We start from the raw sequence: 20,981 nt of genomic DNA, 5'->3' as shown, positions 1-20,981 counted from the left end.
TTAAAATGTTAAGAATCATTTAGAGGCCTTCATACATTAAAAAAAACCTCTATCAGCATCTTAAGTAACCAAGTAGATTTAGGCTTTCCTAGGCCAGTGTTTATTTATTAATTTTTTTTAAGAATAAAAGAATTGATCTCACATGCAATAAAAAGGTCAGAAATGTTTAGCAACTAGGGAATATTTTGGAAAAATCCTGTTTTTCTTGCCATTTTCATGGCATTTGAAGAGAAATGTTCACTAATAAACAATGCATTTTTGTTTTTGCCATTTTTATGGTATGTGGCCTTTTTTTTTTTTTTTAAACACAGCACATGCTAGATATGGCATTTTGGCTGGTGTTTTTCCTATAAACTTCTCTATAGTACTTTAAATGCCAGATGACAGAACAATATAGATTAAAAAAAATTGAAAAAAATTAAACACACAATGAAAAAGGTATAAAAAAAAAACCAAACAAACAAAACTTTCAATATATGGCCTTTTTTAAAAAAAAAGCAAAATAAAAAAATATAGTATAAAAACAAATATGTAAAACAAATGTTTGCTGTATGAATTTTTTAGGAAATATGCTGACACATCCTATTGGAATGTAGATTTAGAAGGAAAAATGTCTAGGCAATTGAATGAGACCAAAAACTGATGCTGCAAAGGCAACGTGGGCTTTCAGTAGTTTGTGGTTGCTCAGGTAACTAGGCCACCCACGCTAGTTTTTGTTTCCAGTCATTAATCCTGACTGCATTTCAGATTGTTTTCAACATTGGAGGTGCAGTAAAACATCTGCAAAAGACCACCTCTTTGAGAAGACGCCCCCTTATCCAGACCAGATTTAGAGTGACAGATTATGCATAGTGCCAAATTTTTAAAAAGCAGAATGACAAAATATTGTAGTACAGTGCATACCCATGCAGTTGTTAAAAAAAAGAAAAACAAACTTTATTAGTAACAAAATTATACAAGACACGAAGTAGGATTAAAAACATGTTAAAAAAAAAAAAGATCACAAGGCGCTACATACCACATCATGTGGGGACTACATAAGTAAACACCCCCTTAAAAGAATACATCATTCAAGATAATTCAATATAGAAAATAGTACTTTTTACCCTTACCGGGAATATATTCCGAATGTACATACTTAAGAGACGTTAACACTCAGACGGCCATATTTCTCTGAAAAGGGAAAAATCTTCCCATAAAGAGAAGTGCCAGGATGGTTATACAGGCCCACTACCCTCATGTAGCCAATCTTTAATGTGGTTCAAACCCACGAAAGACCCTCTACACGTGAGGAGAAAAGTAAAAAAATGGTTAAACAGACCTCAAAAAGGACAAAAACGGATTCTTACGATGAATCCGACATATCTGACCCCGAAGGCGACTCAAATTATGACACTATGTCAGATAGTGAAAATGATCCTCAGGATCATTTAACTGCAGAAAATCTACTAGCAGACGGATCAGGGACTCTGTTTTTTGACCTATACCTAATCAAACATCCCCGTTCTGGGGAATGGGTCCCAAATCCACTATATGTATATATAGTGGAAATAGAAATATATCACTATGTGGATACCCAAAGCCCTTGACAAATCTAGTCGTGACAAATTGAAAGCCGAATGCCCTAGACTCACCTTACCTAACCAAGCCTCAATAACGAAATTACATATAAAGTCAAGGTTATATGCGGACCTATTTCAACAAATTCCCATCAAATCAAAATATAAGAGGGGAAGTGCCTAAAACTAATTTTTAGTGATATGCATTAAATAAAAAAAAAACACCCAACATAGAATTGTGTCCCAAAAGAGATTGTAGGTGCACAAAAAATCCTTATTAATCGCATGAAATCATGCAAGTCTGTACACAGTTTCTCATACAATCATGCAAAACCATATGGCCGGATGCTATCACATAACTTAACTCTACATGAGGTTATAAAAAACAATCTCATATAGTCACATGCTACTACACATTCCAGTCTTGTGCTGCAATAATTAGTTCTCAGTACACCCTACAATCGAAGGTATTCCCAATGTACGTTTCTGTCCACTTGTGCCGTTATTGCCACAATGGACTTCCTCAGGGGATCATTATAGCCTACAACCGGTAACATATAAAGTGTATATACAATGTGATGTCAAACGATAGAATATAGCTTGACTGAGAGAATTTTTTTTAAAATTTTATATTATATATATATATATATATATATATATATATATATATATATATATAGCACAGTCACTGTAGACAATATGGCGCAATCATTAAAATGAATTACATAGTTACATAGTTCGTATGGTTGAAAAAAGACATACGTCCATCAAGTCCAACCAGGGTATTGAAGGGAAGGGTGTAAGGGCATAAGGGGAAGGGAAGTAGTTTTATAATTCTGCATAAGCATTAATGTTATTTTGTTCCAGGAATGTATCTAACCCTGTTTTAAAGCTATTAATTGTTCCTGCTGTGACCAGTTCCTGAGGTAGACTGTTCCATAAATTCCCAGTTCTTATGGTAAAGAAGGCGTGTCGCACCTTTAGACTAAACCTTTTCTTCTCCAGACAGAGGGAGTGCCCCCTCATCCTTTGGGGGGGGTTTAACCTGGAACAGTTTTTCTCCATATTTTTTGTATGGGCCATTTATATACTTATATACATTTATCATATCCCCCTTGAACGTCTCTTCTCAAGACTAAACAATTGTAACTCCTTTAATCGCTCCTCATAGCTAAAATGTTCCATGCCCCTTATTAGTTTAGTCGCACGTCTCGGCACCCTTTCCAGCTCCGCAGTGTCACTCTTATGGACAGGCGACCAAAACTGAACAGCATATTCCAGGTGAGGCTGTACCAATGCTTTATAAAGAGGGAGTATTATGTCCCTGTCCCTTGAGTCCATACCTCTTTTGATACATGACAATATCCTGCTGGCTTTGGAAGCAGCAGCCTGACATTGCATGTTATTCTGAAGTCTGTGATCTACAAGTACACCCAGATCCTTCTCTACCAGTGACTCTGCCAGTTTAATCCCCCCTAAGACATACGACGCATGCAGGTTATTAGTACCCAGATGCATAACTTCACATTTATCCACATTGAACCTCATTTTCCAAGTGGATGCCCAGACACTTAGTCTATCCAAGTCATCTTGTAACTTATGCACATCCTCTATAGACTGTACCGTGCTACAAAGCTTGGTGTCATCTGCAAAGATAGAAACAGAGCTGTTAATGCCATCTTCTATATCATTGATAAATAAATTAAACAACAGCGGGCCCAGTACAGAACCTTGGGGTACACCACTAATAACCGTGGACCAATCAGCGTACGAATTATTGACCACCACTCTCTGGGTACGATCCATGAGCCAGTGTTCAATCCAGTTACAAACTAAAGTTTCCAAACCCAAAGACTTTAACTTACCTGTCAGACGTCTATGAGGGACAGTATCAAACGCTTTAGCAAAATCCAGAAACACTATATACACAGCCATTCCTAGATTGGTTTGACAACTTCTATCCTTAGTAAACCCATGCTGGCTATCACTTATAATACAATTATCCCCTATGTATTCCTGTATTTAATCCCTTATAAGTCCTTCAAACAATTTACCCACAATGCACGTTAAACTTACCGGTCTATAATTGCCTGTATTCTTTTTTTGCGTGTATTCTTTAGCGGCAAGGAGGAATTATAGATATATACATATAGTTAACAGAAACCCCAAATTCTATACATTTGTCAACACAGCTCAGAAACAGCTCCGACATGTATGGAGCACTCACCAGGGCTTAATGTATGAAAGGGTGGACATGCCGCCAGGATCGTAATGTTGTTCCTCATGAACCTGCAGTGGCAGGTCTCCGGGCTTTGTTCACCCGTGTGGCACGCTGGTGAACAAAGCCTCAATAACCCCTGAATTGGACCCTATGCTAACTAAATTCCTATTAAAAACAGGAAAGAATCTAAAAGAAAGGGCATTGACCATACCTTTACCCCTTAAGGACCAAGCCCATTTTCACCTTAAGGACCAGGCCAATTTTATTTTTGCTTTTTCGTTTTTTCCTCCTCGCCTTCTAAAATCCATAACTCCTTTATAATTCCATCATCTACAGACCCATATAAGGGCTTGTTTTTTGCGTGACCAATTGCACTTTGTAATGAAACCTCTCATTTTATCATAAAATGTACGGCGAACCCCCCCAAAAAAATTTTAGGAAGGAAATTTTAATGAAAACCACAATTTTGCGCATTTTGGAGGGTTTTGTTTTCCCACTATACACTTTACGGTAAAAATTACATGTGTTCTTTATTCTGTGGGCCAATACGATTAAAATGATGGCTAGATAGTTTTATATTTTTGTACCGCTTAAAAAAAAATCTAAAACTTTTTGCTCAAAATCAGTAATCTAAAATCGCTTTATTTTGACCACCTATAACTTTTTCATTTTTCCATATATATAGGGTGGTATGAGGGCTCATTTTTTGCGCCGTCATCTGTACTTTTTATCGATACCACATTTGCATATATAAAAGTTTTAGATCATTTTTTATAAAAATTTTTATTAAGTAAAATTTGACAAAAAAGCTGAATTTTTGGACTTTTAAAATTTTTCACGTTTGCGCCATTCACCGTATGGGATAATTAACATTATATTTTGATAGTAAGGACATTTACGCACTCGGCGATACCAAAATATGTTTATAACAATAAAAAAATTACGCTTTCTGGGGGTAAAATGGGAAAAACTGATAATTTTTATTGGGGGACGGGATTTTTCAATTTCTTTTACTTTTTATTTTTACATTTTTCAACTTTTATTTTACACTTTTTATGTCCCCATAGGGGACTATCTATAGCAATCCTTTGATTGCTAATACTGCTCAGTGCTATGTATAGGACACAGCACTGATCAGTATTATCGGTGATCTTCTGCTCTGGTCTGCTCGATCGCAGACCAGAGCAGAAGACCCCGGGAGACAGCCGGAGCCAGGTGAGGGGACCTACGGCCGCCATGCTGGATGATCGGATCGCCACGGCAGCGCTGCAGGCGATCCGATCATCCAAAGTACCGCACTGCCGCAGATGCCGTGATATGTATTGATCACGGCATCTGAGGGGTTAATGGCGGGCATCCGCGCGATTGCGGATGTTGGCCATTACCGGCGGGTCCCCGGCTGATAGTAGCAGCCGGAACCTGCCATGTATGACGCGAGCACCGTTCCGATGCTCGTGGTCATACACAGGGCGTAAATGTACGTCTTGGTGCGGGAAGTCCCGCCAAACCAGGACGTACATTTACGTCCGTGGTCATTAAGGGGTTAAATTATGCCAAGATAAATTTCTTGACATTACAGGTCTACCGTATATGCCGGCGTATAAGACAACTTGGCGTATAAGAGGACCCCCAACTTTTACAGTTAAAATATAGAGTTTGGGATATACTCGCCATATAAGACTACCCCTCCTACCGCGATGTACGGTACCTTGTAGTTCCCCCCACATTAGGTAGGCATCATAGTTCCCCCCACATTAGGTAGGCATCATAGTTCCCCCCACATTAGGTAGGCAGTATAGTTCCCCCCACATTAAGTTGCCAGTTCTGCCACATTAGGTTGCCAGTTCCCCCACATTAGGTTGCCAGTTCCCCCTACATTAGGTTGCCAGTTCCTCCACATTAGGTTGCCAGTTCCCCCACATTAGATCGGCAGTTCCCCCACAATAGTAGGCAGCTCCCCCACAATAGGTCGAGAGTTGCCCCACATTAGGTCAGCAGTTACCCCACATTAGTAGGCAGCTCCCCCACATTAGTAGGCAGCTCTCCCACATTTGTAGGCAGCTCCCCCCACATTAGGTCATCATTTCCCCCACAATAGTAGGCAGTTCCCCCACAATAGTAGGCAGCTCCTCCACAATAGTAGGCAGATCCCCCCACAATAGTAGGCAGCTCCCCTCACATTTGTAGGCAGCTCCCCCCACATTTGTAGGCAGCTCCCCCCACATTTGTAGGCAGCTCCCCCCACATTTTTAGGCAGCTCCCCCCCACATTTGTAGGCAGCTCCTCCCACATTAGATTGGCAGCTCCCCCGACATTAGATTGGCAGCTCCCCCCAACAGACATAAAGCTTCCAGCCATATACAGTGTATGGCTGCAGGCTGTATGTCTGTACTGGTCTGCCCCCACAGTGTTCCGATCACCGCTCCTCCGGCCCGGGTCACCATCTACTGCTATGGCCTATGGACTAGCAGTAGGTGCTGGGATCGGGGAGCGGTGACCGGATCACTTAAGATAGCACGGCCGATCACTCACCAGGCCCCAGTCGGCGCGCGTCCTCCTGCGGTCCTCCTGGTCCTGCACTCCTCTGCCTCTATGGTTGTAGGCACGGGACGTCACTGACGTCCCGTGCGTACAACCATAGAGACGGAGGACTGGACCGCACAACGACCGAAGGAGGATCGCAGGAGGACACGCGCCGCCGGGGAATGGTAAGTGACCGGCGGACATCCTTATGTCCCGAAAATATTTTTCGGGACACAAGGATGTCCGGCATAGGAATACCTATGATTATCTGCCCGGGCCGGCTCCCGTGTGTGGCTGCAGGCGGGGGCCGGCCAGAGCAGGTAAAAACTAATACAGTAACCCCCGACCTGTGATGGCCCCGACATATGATAAAATCGACATACGATGGCCTTTCAGAGGCCATCGCATGTCGATGTCAGCATCGACATACGATGCTTTTATATGTCGGGGCCATCGCATTAACTGCTATCCGACAGCGCAAAATGCTTAAGCTGCTGTCGGATAGCAGTTTAAGCATCCCGGGCAGGTTCGCCTACCTATTCCTGCTGCTCCGGGTCCACTTTGCGATCCTCCAGCGTCTTCTGCATCTTCTCCAGGGTCCGGGCCTCGCTTTCTGGCATCGTTATTACGTCACTACGCACGCCGCGCCAGCGCGGCAGCGTAATAACGTCACCAGAAAGCGAGGCCCGGACCCTGCAGAAGATGCGGAAGAAGCCGGTGGATCGCAAAGAAGACACCGGAGCAGCGGGACAGCATCGGGAGCCCCTTGGACAGCATCGGGAGCGGTGAGGACCTGGTCCGGAGTGTCGGGGACAGGTGAGTACAGCTTCCTATACTTTACATTGCACAGATCCCTCAACATACGATGGATTCGACAAACGATGCGTCGTTTGGAACGAATTACCATCGTATGTTGAGGGACCACTGTACTGTAAACTAAAAACCAGGGGGCCTCTAGCTGTTGTAAAACTACAACTCCCAGCATGCCTGGACAGCCTTTGCCATGCTGGGAGTTGTAGTTTCACAACAGCTGGAGGCACCCTGGTTTTTAGTATACAGTATTAGTTTTTACTTGCTCAAGCTGACCCCCGCCTGCAGCCACACACGAAAGCCGGCCTGGGCAGATAATCAGAAGTTTTCCTATCCCGGACCTCAATACCCGGCGTATAAGACAACCCCCGACTTTTCAGAAGAAAATTCGGGGTTAAAAAGTCGTCTTATACGGTACTAACAAAAATTATGGATCTAGCAGAGGAATCTGCTTCATCTGGCACACCTATAAATATAGACAACCTGAAGGGTTGGACTCAAAGACCATTCTGCATGCTGGGTAATACCAAAGCAACTATATGCACAGAACGAAAACGTTCTATTTTAATGCGCCTTGACCCCCAATTAACCCACTTAGCATCTAATGCATGTGAAACACCAAAAGACGGCTTACTATTTGGGGAGATATTTCTAAAAGAAATAAACAAATATGTAAATTTATTTCCATCACTAGACAAAGAACAAGCTTCTCTAAAAAAGGTTTTCACACCCAAGGCTGGGAGAGGAAAGGGGCACTTTCCCAGCCCAACCATACATCAAAGACAACCTTACAGAGCCCCTCCCCAACCAGACAGAACGTCATTCAACTATACTCCTGCACCACCCACCCCATTCTTCCCATACCGAGGACATCCATGGAGGTCTCGTGGACAAAAGGGGATTTCCTTGTTCAAGACCCCCTACTCCTAATTCCATTAGGAGGAAGGATCATGCATTTTTTTTCCAAAATTGGAACATGATCACTTCAGATGCATGGATTTTAAACACGATACTGGGATTCCAGATAGAATTTGTATCACACCCAATACAACTTCACTAGCCACACCCCACCCATTTGCTTCACAAGACTGGGAACTAATACAATTGGAAATTCAGGATCTTGTTCTAAAGAAAGCTATAATAGAAGTCCCAACCTCATCACCAGGTTTTCTCAGCAATCTTTTTCTAGTAAAGAAAAATGACGGAGGTCACAGATCAGTGATCAACTTAAAATTACTGAACAACTTCGTAATTTACAGACATTTCAAGATGGAAGGCATCCATCTTCTAAGAGATCTTTTTTTCAACATGACTGGTTGATAAAGATAGACCTGAAGGACGCCTACCTTACAGTCCCAATTCATCCATCTTCACAACCTTAACTTCAATTCATTTGGGAAGGTCAGAAATGGCAATTCACTTGCCTACCATTCGCCCTATTTTCAGCCCCTTGGTGTTCCTTCTAGAAGAATCAAGACGATTCGGAAGGAAATCCAACATATCCTCAACAAAGGTCTGATTTCTCTCCGATCCATTGCCAGAACAGTAGGTCTTCTTTCAGCCTCATTACAGGCAATATTTCCTGCCCCCTGCACTACAGAGCTCTTCAGAGATTAAAAATTCAACACCTTCAAAATGGTTTGGGTTACTCAGACGAGTTCCAACTCTCATCAGAAGCAAAAGAAGAACTCTTATGGTGGTTTCATTACATCCAGATTTGGAATGGGAAAACTATTTTCAATTCCAAACCGGAATTTATAATCAGAAGCGAGACTTCTCGGATGGGGCGCCCATTTCGGTTCCCTCTCTACAGGAGGGAAATGGTACCTTATAGAATCAACTCTCCACATCAACTGTCTAAAGCTCTTAGCTGGTTCATCAATCGTCTCGGAGGGATGAAATCAAAAATCCTTGCCAACATTGCAAAGGAACTGTGGAACTTTTGTCTGGACAGACATCACACTAAAAGCGGAATACATTCCGGGAATATCCAATCATATAGCAGATTGGAATTCTCGTCACCTGAAAAGATTCCAGCGATTGGAAATTGCATCCCAAAATTTTCCAACAGATCAATTCCCTTTGGGGTCCTCTTCATCTAGATATGTTTGCGTCTCGTTTGAATCATCAAACCCACCATTTCTACAGCTGGCGCCCAGATCCAGAAGCAATCGGGATAGATGCCTTCCTTCAACTTTGGCCTCCAGAAATATTATATGCTTTTCCTCCATTTCGATTGATTCCCAGAGTCTTACTCCAAGCGTCAATCCAACAATCCACCATAGTCCTGATCACTCCTTGTTGGTCAATGCAATCATGGTTCCCACAAATTCTACAGATAGTAATAGACTTTCCATGCATGATCCCATCTTTTCACCCTCTCCTACAAGACAACTCAGACATTTTCATCCCTTAATAACTTCCAATCAACTAACACTGATCGCTTGGCCAATATCGGGTCAACAGAATTTGGCACAAAACTTTCTCAGTCAACACGAGATATCCTTTCCGACGCATGGGCTCCAGGTACCAGATCGGCTTACCGATCAGACTGGCAAATTTGGCTTCATTGGTGCTCTCAATGGGATTTGGATCCCATTCAAGCACCTCTTACCTCCATCTTAAATTTCCTCACATCTTTATTCGAATCCGGCAAAGCATATCGCACAATCAATTTATACTGCTCAGAGATTTCTTCCAAACACGCTCTTATTGATTCTATACGAATTGGAAAACATCCTCTTGTTTGCAAACTATTAAGAAGGTATATGTTTCCGTAGACTGCCATTACTCAGATACCAATCCACTTGAGATGTGTCTGTTCTTCTAAACATGTTCATAAATTGGGAAGATAATGATTTATTATCATTAAAACTTCTCTCTTACAAACTCACCACATTGCTATGTCTCATCTCAGTCAAAAGAGTCTCTGATGTGAGAGCATTAGATATTTCTCACAGACAATATTTACCTCAAGGAGTCTGTTTTTCTATTTATAGAAGAACAAAAACTAACCTACATTCAGTATTTTATCCCTACTTTGCCTATCAAGAAAAACTATGTGTAGTCCGTTGTCTACGCTCTTACAAATCTCATACAGAATATATAAGACCATCGCCTCCTTCTCAACTTTTAATCTCTTTCTGTAAACCCCATTAACATGTATCATCCACCACTCTAGCCAGATAGGTTTGTCAATCTATAAGCCTAGCTGGAATTGACATTTCTCAATTCTGAGCTCACTCCACTAGAAGTGCAGTTTCCACAAAACTAATTCAACTGGGAGGTTCCTTCGCTGACATTCTTAAAGTAGCTAACTGGGCTTCAGAATCAACTTTCAGATCATTCTACTTTAAACCTGAGTCACACATCTCCATGGTTCTTTCCTGATTCTCCGATTATAATTTTATACCTGCAAACATATATATATATATATATATGTTAATATATTTGTATTTTAATTATAGAATTTATATGAAATGTTTACTTATATGAGCTTTAAACTAGCATAATATGAAGCCGTCCAGTCTTGTTATAAAATTTTAGATTTTTCTACCTTTGTGACGGGAAAATATGGATTTTATTGAAGACCGGATGTGAATACCCAACCCACTAACTGATGAAAATATATTTACAATTTATTCACAGCTTATTAATATCCTGCTTAGAAGGGAATTTACTTCAGAGCTTCGGGTCAAGAATCAAGATCCCTATGATCTTTCACAGAGTTACTTCTACTTTCACATTTTGATGCCTCATCTATAGAAAGATTTACATCAGATCTTCATTCCAAAAACTGTCTTATCTACGGATTTCTTTCATCCTACTTTTACAATTCCAATGTTTCCAGTTTGAACGTTATCTTTATTGTTATTTAAACTTTTACTACTTAGCTTCAAGAAAGAGGAGGATACTATAGAGACAGAGAATTATATATACACTAGGTCACTTGCTGATTGGTGGTCCAAGAATACCAGCATGTTTGTATGACTATGTTCTTTCAAGTTTTTTATTTCATTACACGTTTAACTATTTTACTTCCGTGGTCAGTAAAAGAAAGATAGAAGATAATATTTGCGTCCTGTCTTTAACCCCTTCAGGACGGAGCCCATTTTGGCCTTAAGGACTGGAGCGTTTTTTGCACATCTGACCACTGTCACTTTAAACATTAATAATTCTGGAATGCTTTTAGTTATCATTCTGATTCAGCGATAGTTTTTTCGTGACATATTCTACTTTAACATAGTGGTAAATTTTTGTCGATACTTGCATCCTTTCTTGGTGAAAAATCCGTAAATTTGATGAAAAATTTGAAAATTTAGCATTTTTCTAACTTTGAAGCTCTCTACTTGTAAGGAAAATGGATATTACGAATACATTTTTTTTTGGTTCACATATACAATATGTCTACTTTATGTTTGCATCATAAAATTGACGTGTTTTTACTTTTGGAAGACACCAGAGGGCTTCAACGGTCAGCAGCAATTTTCCGATTTTTCACAAAATTTTCAAACTCAGTATTTTTCAGGGACCAGTTCAGGTTTGAAGTGGATTTGAAGGGTCTTCATATTAGAAATACCCCATAAATGACCCCATTATAAAAACTACACCCCCCAAAGTATTCAAAATGACATTCAGTCAGCGTTTTAACCCTTTAGGTGTTTCACACGAATAACAGCAAAGTGAAGGAGAAAATTCACAATCTTAATTTTTTATACTCACATGTTCTTGTAGACCCAATTTTTGAATTTTTACAAGGGGTAAAAGGACAAAATTTTTACTTGTATTTGTAGCCCAATTTCTCTCGAGTAAGCACATACCTCATATGTCTATGTAAAGTGTTCGGCGGGCGCAGTAGAGGGCTCAGAAGGGAAGGAGCGACAAGGGGATTTTGGAGAGTACGTTTTTCTGAAATGGTTTTTGGGGGGCATGTTACCTTTAAGAAGCCCTTATGGTGCCAGAACAGCAAAAAAAAAAACACATGGCATACCATTTTGGAAACTAGACCCCTCGGGGAATGTAACATGGGATAAAGTGAACCTTAATACCCCACAGGTGTTTCACGACTTTTGCAAATGTAAAAAAAAAGAAACAAATTTTACCTAAAAATGCTTGTTTTCCCAAAAAATTTTTATTTTTAAAAAGGGTAATAGCAGAAAATACCCCTAAAAATTTGAAGCCCAATTTCTCCCGATTCAGAAAACACCCCATATGGGGATGAAAAGTGCTCTGCTGGCGCACTACAGGTCTCGGAAGAGAAGGAGTCACATTTGGCTTTTTGAACGCAAATTTTTCTCTGGGGGCATGCCGCATTTAGGAAGCCCCTATGGTGCCAGAACAGCAAAAAAAAAAAACACATGGCATACCATTTTGGAAACTAGACCCCTCGGGGAACGTAACAAGGGGTTAAGTGAACCTTTATACCCCACAGGTGTTTCACGACTTTTGCATATGTAAAAAAAAATTTTTTTTTTTACCTAAAATGCTTGGTTTCCCAAAAATTTTACATTTTTAAAAAGGGTAAAAGCAGAAAATACCCCCCAAAATTTGTAACACAATTTCTCCCGAGTACGGCGATACCCCATATGTGACCCTAAACTGTTGCCTTGAAATACGACAGGGCTCCAAAGTGAGAGCGCCATGCGCATTTGAGGCCTAAATTAGGGACTTGCATAGGGGTGGACATAGGGGTATTCTACGCCAGTGATTCCCAAACAGGGTGCCTCCAGCTGTTGCAAAACTCCCAGCATGCCTGGACAGTCAACGGCTGTCCAACAATACTGGGAGTTGTTTTGCAACAGCTGGAGGCTCCGTTCTGGAAACAGTGGCGTACCAGACGTTTTTCATTTTTATTGGGGAGGGGAGGGGGCTGTGTAGGGGTATGTGTATATGTAGTGTTTTTTACTTTTTATTTAATTTTTTGTGGTAGTGTAGTGTAGTGTTTTTAGGGTACAGTCGCACGGGCGGGGGTTCACAGTAGTTTCTCGCTGGCAATTTGAGCTGCAGCAGAAAGTTTGCGGCAGCTCAAATTTGCAGCCAGATACTTACTGTAATCCTCCGCCCATGTGAGTGTACCCTGTACGTTCACATTGGGGGGGGGGAGGACATCCAGCTGTTGAATAACTACAACTCCCAGCATGCCCGTTGGCTGTCGGTGACTGCTGAGAGTTGCAGTTTTGCAACAACTGTAGGCACACTGGTTATGTATCACTCAGTTTGTGACCTAACTCAGTGTTTCACAACCAGTGTGCCTTCAGCTGTTGCAAAACTACAACTCTCAGCAGTCACCGACAGCCAACGGGCATGCTGGGAGTTGTAGTTATGCAACCAGCAGATGCACCACTACAACTCCCAGCATGCACTTTAGCTGTTTGTGCAAGCTGGGAGTTGTAGTTAGACAACAGCTGAAGGTACACTTTTCCATAGAAAGAATGTGCCTCCAGCTGTTGCAAAACCATAAGTCCCAGCATGCCCATAAGGGAATGCTGGGAGTTGTGGGGGTCTGCCTCCTGCTGTTGCATAACTACAGCTCCCAGCATGCCCTTTTTGCATGCTGGGAGCTGTTGCTAAGCAACAGCAGGAGGCTGTCACTCACCTCAAACGATCCAGACGCTGCAGGTCAGTCCCTCGCCGCAGCTGCTCCTGGGGCCCCGATCCCAACAGGGGCGCCGGGGATCGGGGTCCCCAGCACCCGGGGTGCACGTCCCGCACCCGCTCATGTCCTCCAGAAGAGGGGCGGAGCGGGTGCGGGAGTGACACCCGCAGCAGGCGCCCTGATTGGTCGGCCGGTAATCCGGCCGACGAATCAGGGCGATCGTGAGGTGGCACCAGTGCCACCTCACCCCTGCAGGCTCTGGCTGTTCGGGGCCGTCAGAGACGGCCCCGAACAGCCAGTAATTCCGGGTCACCGGGTCACTGGAGACCCGATTGACCCGGAATCGCCGCAGATCGCTGGACTGAATTGTCCAGCGATCTGTGGCGATCGCCGACATGGGGGGGCATAATGACCCCCCTGGGCGATATGCCGGGATGCCTGCTGAACGATTTCAGCAGGCATCCGGCTCCGGTCCCCAACCGGCTAGCGGGGCCGGAATTCCCACGGGCGTATGGATACGCCCTCGGGCCTTAAGGACTCGGGATTCAGGGCGTATCCATACGCCCTATGTCCTGAAGAGGTTAATAAAATCCATATTTTTCTTTAAATAAAATCCATATTTTCCGTCACAAAGGTAGGAAAATTTCAAATTACTTTTGCATTTGCTACCAATTTAATCAACTGAAGTGCAAAGCAAAACATGTGTGACTGCTGCAACCATGCCAAAACCCACATGTAACACATGCAAATTTTCCTACGGATTTCAGCCTATTACCCCTGCATACTGACCCTTATATTATCAGATACTGTATCTCCACTCTTCCTCAAGCCTGTGTGAGCTGTCCTTCAAGGTTTCTCTCCCACCCGCCCCTCCACTCTTTGGGCTGGTATTCCTTACTGCTGCAATCTCTTACACTATGGACATTCACACTATGGATTCCGCTTGCACGGCCTCCCATTCATCTCAATGGAAGGGTGCTGCTTGGAACTTCTGATGAGGAATTTGAATAAATGAACATGCAGGAAATTAAAATAAATAAACATGCAGGGAAATTCTGAATGAAATAAGTGCAGTTTCTGGATATTCATTACAACATTTTCTCAATAAGCATGGTCTCTTAAAGGAAAAGAAAGTCTGACTAACTTTTCTTTTCCTGAGTAGCAGCAAAATGGCAGGAAATTTATAATAGAATATATTTATAAAGTTGCTATCTTTTTGCATACAGGAAACAAATCACACAAAAAAATAAGTGCAAAAAGTGTCCATAGCCTTTAAATGGTCAGCTTAAATAATACAGTGTTAACTATACTGAAGACATTTTAATGATCATATTTAGTTATTATTGTATCTTTTACATATCAATGCAAAGAACAAAGAGCGGAGTTAACGTAAGTTTATAAAATGCTGCTACTTGGAGGGTACTTGAGGACCAAACTTGGGAAACAGTTCCCTAGACAGTTCCTGGCATGAACAGAGGTGGCAGCAGAGAGCACTGTGGTCAGACTGGAAAGAACTGCACAATTTCCTATGGAGCATACAGCAGCTGATACTGGAAGGCTTTTAGAGAAACTGACAGCATGTTCATCCGCGCTAAACCCAATACACTAAGTTATAGTGCAGGTGAACAGCTCTAAAGAGGGGTTACTTACATTAATAGGTGTAGTACTTGTGTAGTACTTGTCGAGCTCCCCTGCCTCCCCAATATTCATCACCCAGCCCGCCCCTATGTGGAATATGCAAATGTCTTAATTAAGACGTGAGAGTCTGCCAATGGGGAGCTCTATGACCAGAGCGCAAAAGCAGCTGCATCGCTACATCCAGAAGCAGAGCTCCGTAAGGCTACTGAAGACATTTGCATATTCTTTACAGGGCAGGATCGGCAGTGAATATTGAGGAGGCAGGGGAGCTCGGCAAGCCAGCTCCCTGTATCCACTGCACACAGCAGCCCAATAGGAATAGAAGTGACATAACTCTGCAGGTACTACACCTATTAATGTAATTAATTCCTTTTTTTAAAGCTGTTCACCCACACTATGACCCAGCATATTGTGTTTAGTGCGGGTGAACAAGTTGTCAGTTTCTCTTTAAGATTAAATAGAAGTAATTTACTCTTTAAAGGATAACTCTGGGATGTAACAACTTATCCCCTATCCTAAGGATAATGGATAAGTGTTGGATCGCGGGGGATCCGACCGCTGGAACCCCCCACGATCTCCTGAAAATTGCCCCGGTTCCCTGCATGAAAGGAGCATTTTCGACCACAGCACGAAGCTGTGGCCGACATGCCCTCTCCGTGCAGTTCTATGGCAAAGCCGGAGATAGACGAGCTGCATGGAAGGGGTGTGTCTGCCACCGCTTCCTGCGGTGGTCAAAAATGCTCATTTTATGCAGGGAGCCGGGGCACCATTCGGGAGATTGCGAGGGCCTGCAGCAGTCGGAACCCAAAAACCCCCCCCCTCCCCCCCATACCCCCCCCCCCGCGATCTAACACTTAAGTTGTTATCTCCTGGAGTTATCCTTTAAGTGAATCCTTTGAGAAGCTTTTCCTGGCCAGCAAAGTATGAGGAGCTCATGTCGAAATTATCATATAACGTATGAGGATAAGATCTCTAAAACGCCTAATCACATTTTGTGTTTAATTTTTTTTATTCAATGAATTTATTCAATCAGGGAAAAAATTCCAACTCTTTCCCTGTATCAAGTTTTGTATTTGCCAGGTCTATCACATTTCACTTGCAGAGCAGCATCACTACACAGTGTCTGAACAACAAATGCCATTTTAAAAGAACACAAATTTAGAAAAGACAAATTGTCACAGACCAAGAAAATTATGAAAATAGACCAAATAGTTAAAATAAAATAAAATAAAAAACAACACAGGTAGTACTGACAAGACTGGTTACTCAAGATAAATTTTATTTCTATGAATCAGAGTATAGGTATAGAAAAGGAACATAGTTTTTACTTAATAAAATATTCAACATAAGCTGACTAATCAGTGTTCGTATGACTAGAAGCAATAATAAAATACTAGGGATTCACTAGATTCCACACCTTTCAGTCAATGCCTACCTTCCTGTCAGTAGTAATTTAACCTGCCCATACATTATGTTGTCATCTCATACTCATTTAGAGCAAACATCCTGGAAACGTGTGTTACTTATTAGCTAGGGTCTAGTTACAACACAAAGCCTTATCAAAAGGTAACATTACTGAGTTTTTAGGGTCACCTTATTAGGGTCTTCCAGGCAAGATTTATTGATAACTATCGGCCCCCCACTGACTTAAAGAAAATCTGCCATGAGTTTGAGCTTCCAAATTTACTGCCAACTCCATAAAATTGATGGGGAGGGAAGTGGAAGGATACCTTAGGACTTGGTCAAGCTACCTGCATTTACCAAGGTAAACTTTGTTCTGTGCCCAGACTGCCACCATGAGTCAAAGAGGTGGGCTCCTCTTCTTCTATGCCCAGAACTCTGAAAACTTCCCTGGTACGGCCTCTTATGTATGATTGACAGCTGTAGTGGTCTTTTCATCAAATGCTAGAGCTGTCAATCATGCATAAAAGAAGGGCCAGGGAAGCTCTCAATGAAGAGAGCTCAGAGCATAAAAGATGAAGCCTTTGCACTTGTGACAGTGGCAGACGCGACACAGAACAGTGGTGGGACCGAGCTGACAGATACCCTTTAAGGAGAGGGACTTCTATATTGGGATATTCTGCTTTAAGAATGTGTTTTTTTATTTTGTTTATTAACCTTAAGCTACATGTTTTTATGGAATTTTAATGTTTTGTGTTGCTGTAATTAAAAATACAACAGAAGAATAGCCAATAAACTGATCACAATTAACTAGGAAAAGCTTCTCAAGAACACATTACTACTACTGTGGTCTAAATGTAGCATTACATGAAGTGTACTTAAAACGGCAATGGGACAAATTAGGCAGTGGGACACGATTTCATGTCCAAATATATTTATTGCACTTAAACAACATGTTTCCGGTCCGGACAGGAACCTTCCTCAGGTAGGTGCTTACAGGTAACAATGAAATGAGACAATGAAATACCCTTGCAGTGTCAAGTAAAGGTCACGTCCATTTAGATATTCACAAAAATGTCTTAAATTCATAAAAACATTCAAATTGTATTTAAACAAAAAATGGTATAAGAACATGTGATAAAAATTATATATATTTTATTAAAATCATGTTTTGTACAGCTAAAACTTTTATTATAGTCTTAATATTGCTGATTTACACCTACTGGTCCGGCATTCAGTAATCAAGCATTCACTGGTCCGGCACACACTGATCCGGCACTTCTTCTTATCAATGCTGTCTGGACAGCTCCAGTGGCCCCCTCCGTTCATCCCCTTCAGACACTTGTCAGTGTGAAAATCCCACCCCCTACAAGCTACGCCACTGCTACATAGTGCTCCGGTTCTGAGCGCAGTATAATATATAATACAACACATTTCATACATAACACCCCCCCCCCCCCCCCAGCTACGCTATCGCTGTAGATTTTTTCGGTCGGTGAGAGTAGCCATTCAGTGCGTCTTTTTTCTACATTAGGAGTATGGACTTACCATGCCCACTACTAGCTCCCATTGCATAAGCCAGAGATCGCGCACCAGCGATCCCCACCTCCTCTCCATGACACTAAGCCTTACGCTGGTTGCATTCTTGGTAATCCAGAACTTGCGTAAACAGCGTAAGATACGCAATGAATGTACCTATACTCACAATGTAAATTAGCAATCAGTGCAAGATACGCAGCTTACGCAATCAGCATAAGATACGCTATTTACTTATCTATTACTACAATGTAAATCAGCAATATTAAGACTATAATAAAGGTTTTAGCTGTACAAAACATGATTTTAATATAATATATATTATTTTAATCACATGTTCTTATACCATTTTTTGTTTTAATACAATTTGAATGTTTTTATGAATTTAAGACATTTTAGTGAATACCTAAATGGATGTGACCTTTACTTGACACTGCAAGGGTATTTCATTGTCTCACCTGTCTGTTACCTGCATGCACCTTACCTGAGGAAGGTTCCTGTCTGGACCAGAAACACGTTGTTTTAGTGCAATAAATATCTTTTGGACATTAAATCGTGTCCCACTGCCTAATTTGGAGAACCAGCGACCAGAAAAAGCTAAAGTTTTCACTTTTACTATATTGCTTTCCTAACGGCAGAGCGGAGCTAACGACCAGACGAGCTGAGGCTGCAGGCTCCACATCTCTATCTAGACGTCTTCTGAAGTGTTGGGCTCTGAGCGCAACACCATCTGGTAAGTGGTTTTCCAGTTACCTCCTGCATATTACTGTGACATACTTCACTAGGGGTGTGTATCGCTTTCTCTTTTTTCTCTCTCTTGTCTCCTACATGTAATGCATAAGGGGCAATTAGTCTATCAGAGCTGCTCTTCATTGTGGCTGGGTTCCAAGCAGGGGATCCCTCTCTATGCCATTTGTACACCCTAATAGGGTATATGCATGAAAGGTATTGCTATGAGACAACCACTTCAACATAAGCCTCTAAACATGGTAGATGACAAGCAAAAACGTTTAATAATGCTCTTCAGCACTAGTTTAGGCTTTAGTATAATACCTCATTTGTGCTTAGTTTAACAAGTAATATACTGTACAAACTATAATTACATAGGAATATAATAAAACAATGCAACTTGACCTATATTCAGAACATCACAGATTTAGAAAGCTAACAGCATTTATGATTGGAACTCAAAAGGATATAACTACCTACCCAATAATTATTCTGGGAAGCCAAGTAAATCAGGATTTTAGACCTCTAAATGTTAGGTAGTCACAGAACTGGTTGTTCCGATTGGCAGCTTTCAAATAGGGAACAGCATTTTATGGCTCAAAAAAAAAAAAAACACCTGAAATGTATGAAAGTAAGTAGGACAGGCTGTAAAATCACTGTGAATATTTGGGAAGTAAAGTTTTGAGGAATGGAAAAAGTACAAAATTATGAGACAGAAGTGGATAAAAGGGATGGAGAGATAACAGGTTGTTACTTGGTGTAGGGTTTTCAGGGTCGGTCAGAGAGTTTTTTTGGACTAGGAACGTTACAATGAAGGGCAAAATATACTTTACATTACCGTATATACTCGAGTATAAGCCGACCCGAGTATAAGCAGAGACCCCTAATTTCAACCCAAAATCCCAGGAAAAGTTATTGACTCGAGTATAAGCGTAGGGTGGGAAATACATCATCCCCCCCCTGTCATCATCCAGACCCGTCATTAACATCCTCATCATCATCACCGCCTGTCATCATCCAGACCCTCATCATCATCACCTGTCATCATCCCACACACCCCCCTTCATCATCCCCTTGTCATCATCCCACACACCCCCTTCATCATCCTCTTGTCATCATCCCACACCCCCCCTTCATCATCCTCTTCTCATCATCCGTCCTCAGTGGTCTTGAACCTGCGGACCTCCAGAGGTTTCAAAACTACAACTCCCAGCAAGCCCGGGCAGCCATCGGCTGTCCGGGCTTGCTGGGAGTTGTAGTTTTGAAACCTCCGGAGGTCCGCAGGTTGAAGACCACTGCGGCCTTCGACATCATCCAGCCCCCTCTCACCCCCTTTAGTTCTGTACAGTACTCGCCTCCGCTCGGCGCTGGTCCGGTGCTGCAGGGCTGTCCGGAGAGGAGGTGGTCCGGTGTGAAAGTGGTTCCGGGCTGCTATCTTCACCGGGGGCGCCTCTTCTCCGCGCTTCCGGCCCGGAATAGAGGCGTTGCCTTGACAATGACGCAGAAGTACGTTGGCAATGAACGTACCTCTGCGTCGTTGTCAAGGCAACGTGACTATTCTGGGGCCGGGCCCGAAGCGCTTAGAAGAGGCCTCCCCGGTGAAGATAGCAGCCCGGAACCACTATCCCACAGCACCGGACCAGCGCCGAGCGGAGGTGAGTACTGTACAGAACTAAAGGGGGGTGAGAGGGGGCTGGATGATGTCGAAGGCCGCAGTGGTCTTCAACCTGCGGACCTCCGGAAGTTTCAAAACTACAACTCCCAGCAAGCCCGGGCCCGGGCTTGCTGGGAGTTGTAGTTTTTAAACCTCTGGAGGTCCGCAGGTTGAAGACCACTGCGGGTGGAGAGTTCACTCGAGTATAAGCCGAGGGGGGTGTTTTCAGCACGAAAAATCGTGCTGAAAAACTCGGCTTATACTCGAGTATATACGGTACATTACGTCAACATAGAAACATTACATTTGATCTAG

At 42.3% G+C, this 20,981-nt stretch overlaps 1 protein-coding gene across 8 annotated transcripts in view; it reads right to left on the bottom strand.

Moving 5' to 3' along the window:
- Positions 1-20,981, bottom strand: part of PTPN3 (protein tyrosine phosphatase non-receptor type 3) — a 258,163-nt gene that overhangs the window by 179,928 nt on the left and 57,254 nt on the right. The window contains exon 1 of one of the 8 annotated variants that reach the window (XM_056520781.1): positions 19,493-19,571. The exons of the other annotated variants lie outside the window; for them this stretch is intronic. The gene's annotated coding sequence lies outside the window, so the exon portion shown is untranslated. Of the gene's footprint in view, positions 1-19,492; positions 19,572-20,981 lie in introns of those variants that run through there. 8 annotated transcript variants of the gene reach the window in all.

Source organism: Hyla sarda, chromosome 5, assembly GCF_029499605.1.
Source record: "Hyla sarda isolate aHylSar1 chromosome 5, aHylSar1.hap1, whole genome shotgun sequence".
Classification (NCBI taxonomy): Eukaryota; Metazoa; Chordata; class Amphibia; order Anura; family Hylidae; genus Hyla; species Hyla sarda.
This window is presented reverse-complemented; position numbering and strand designations above follow the sequence as displayed.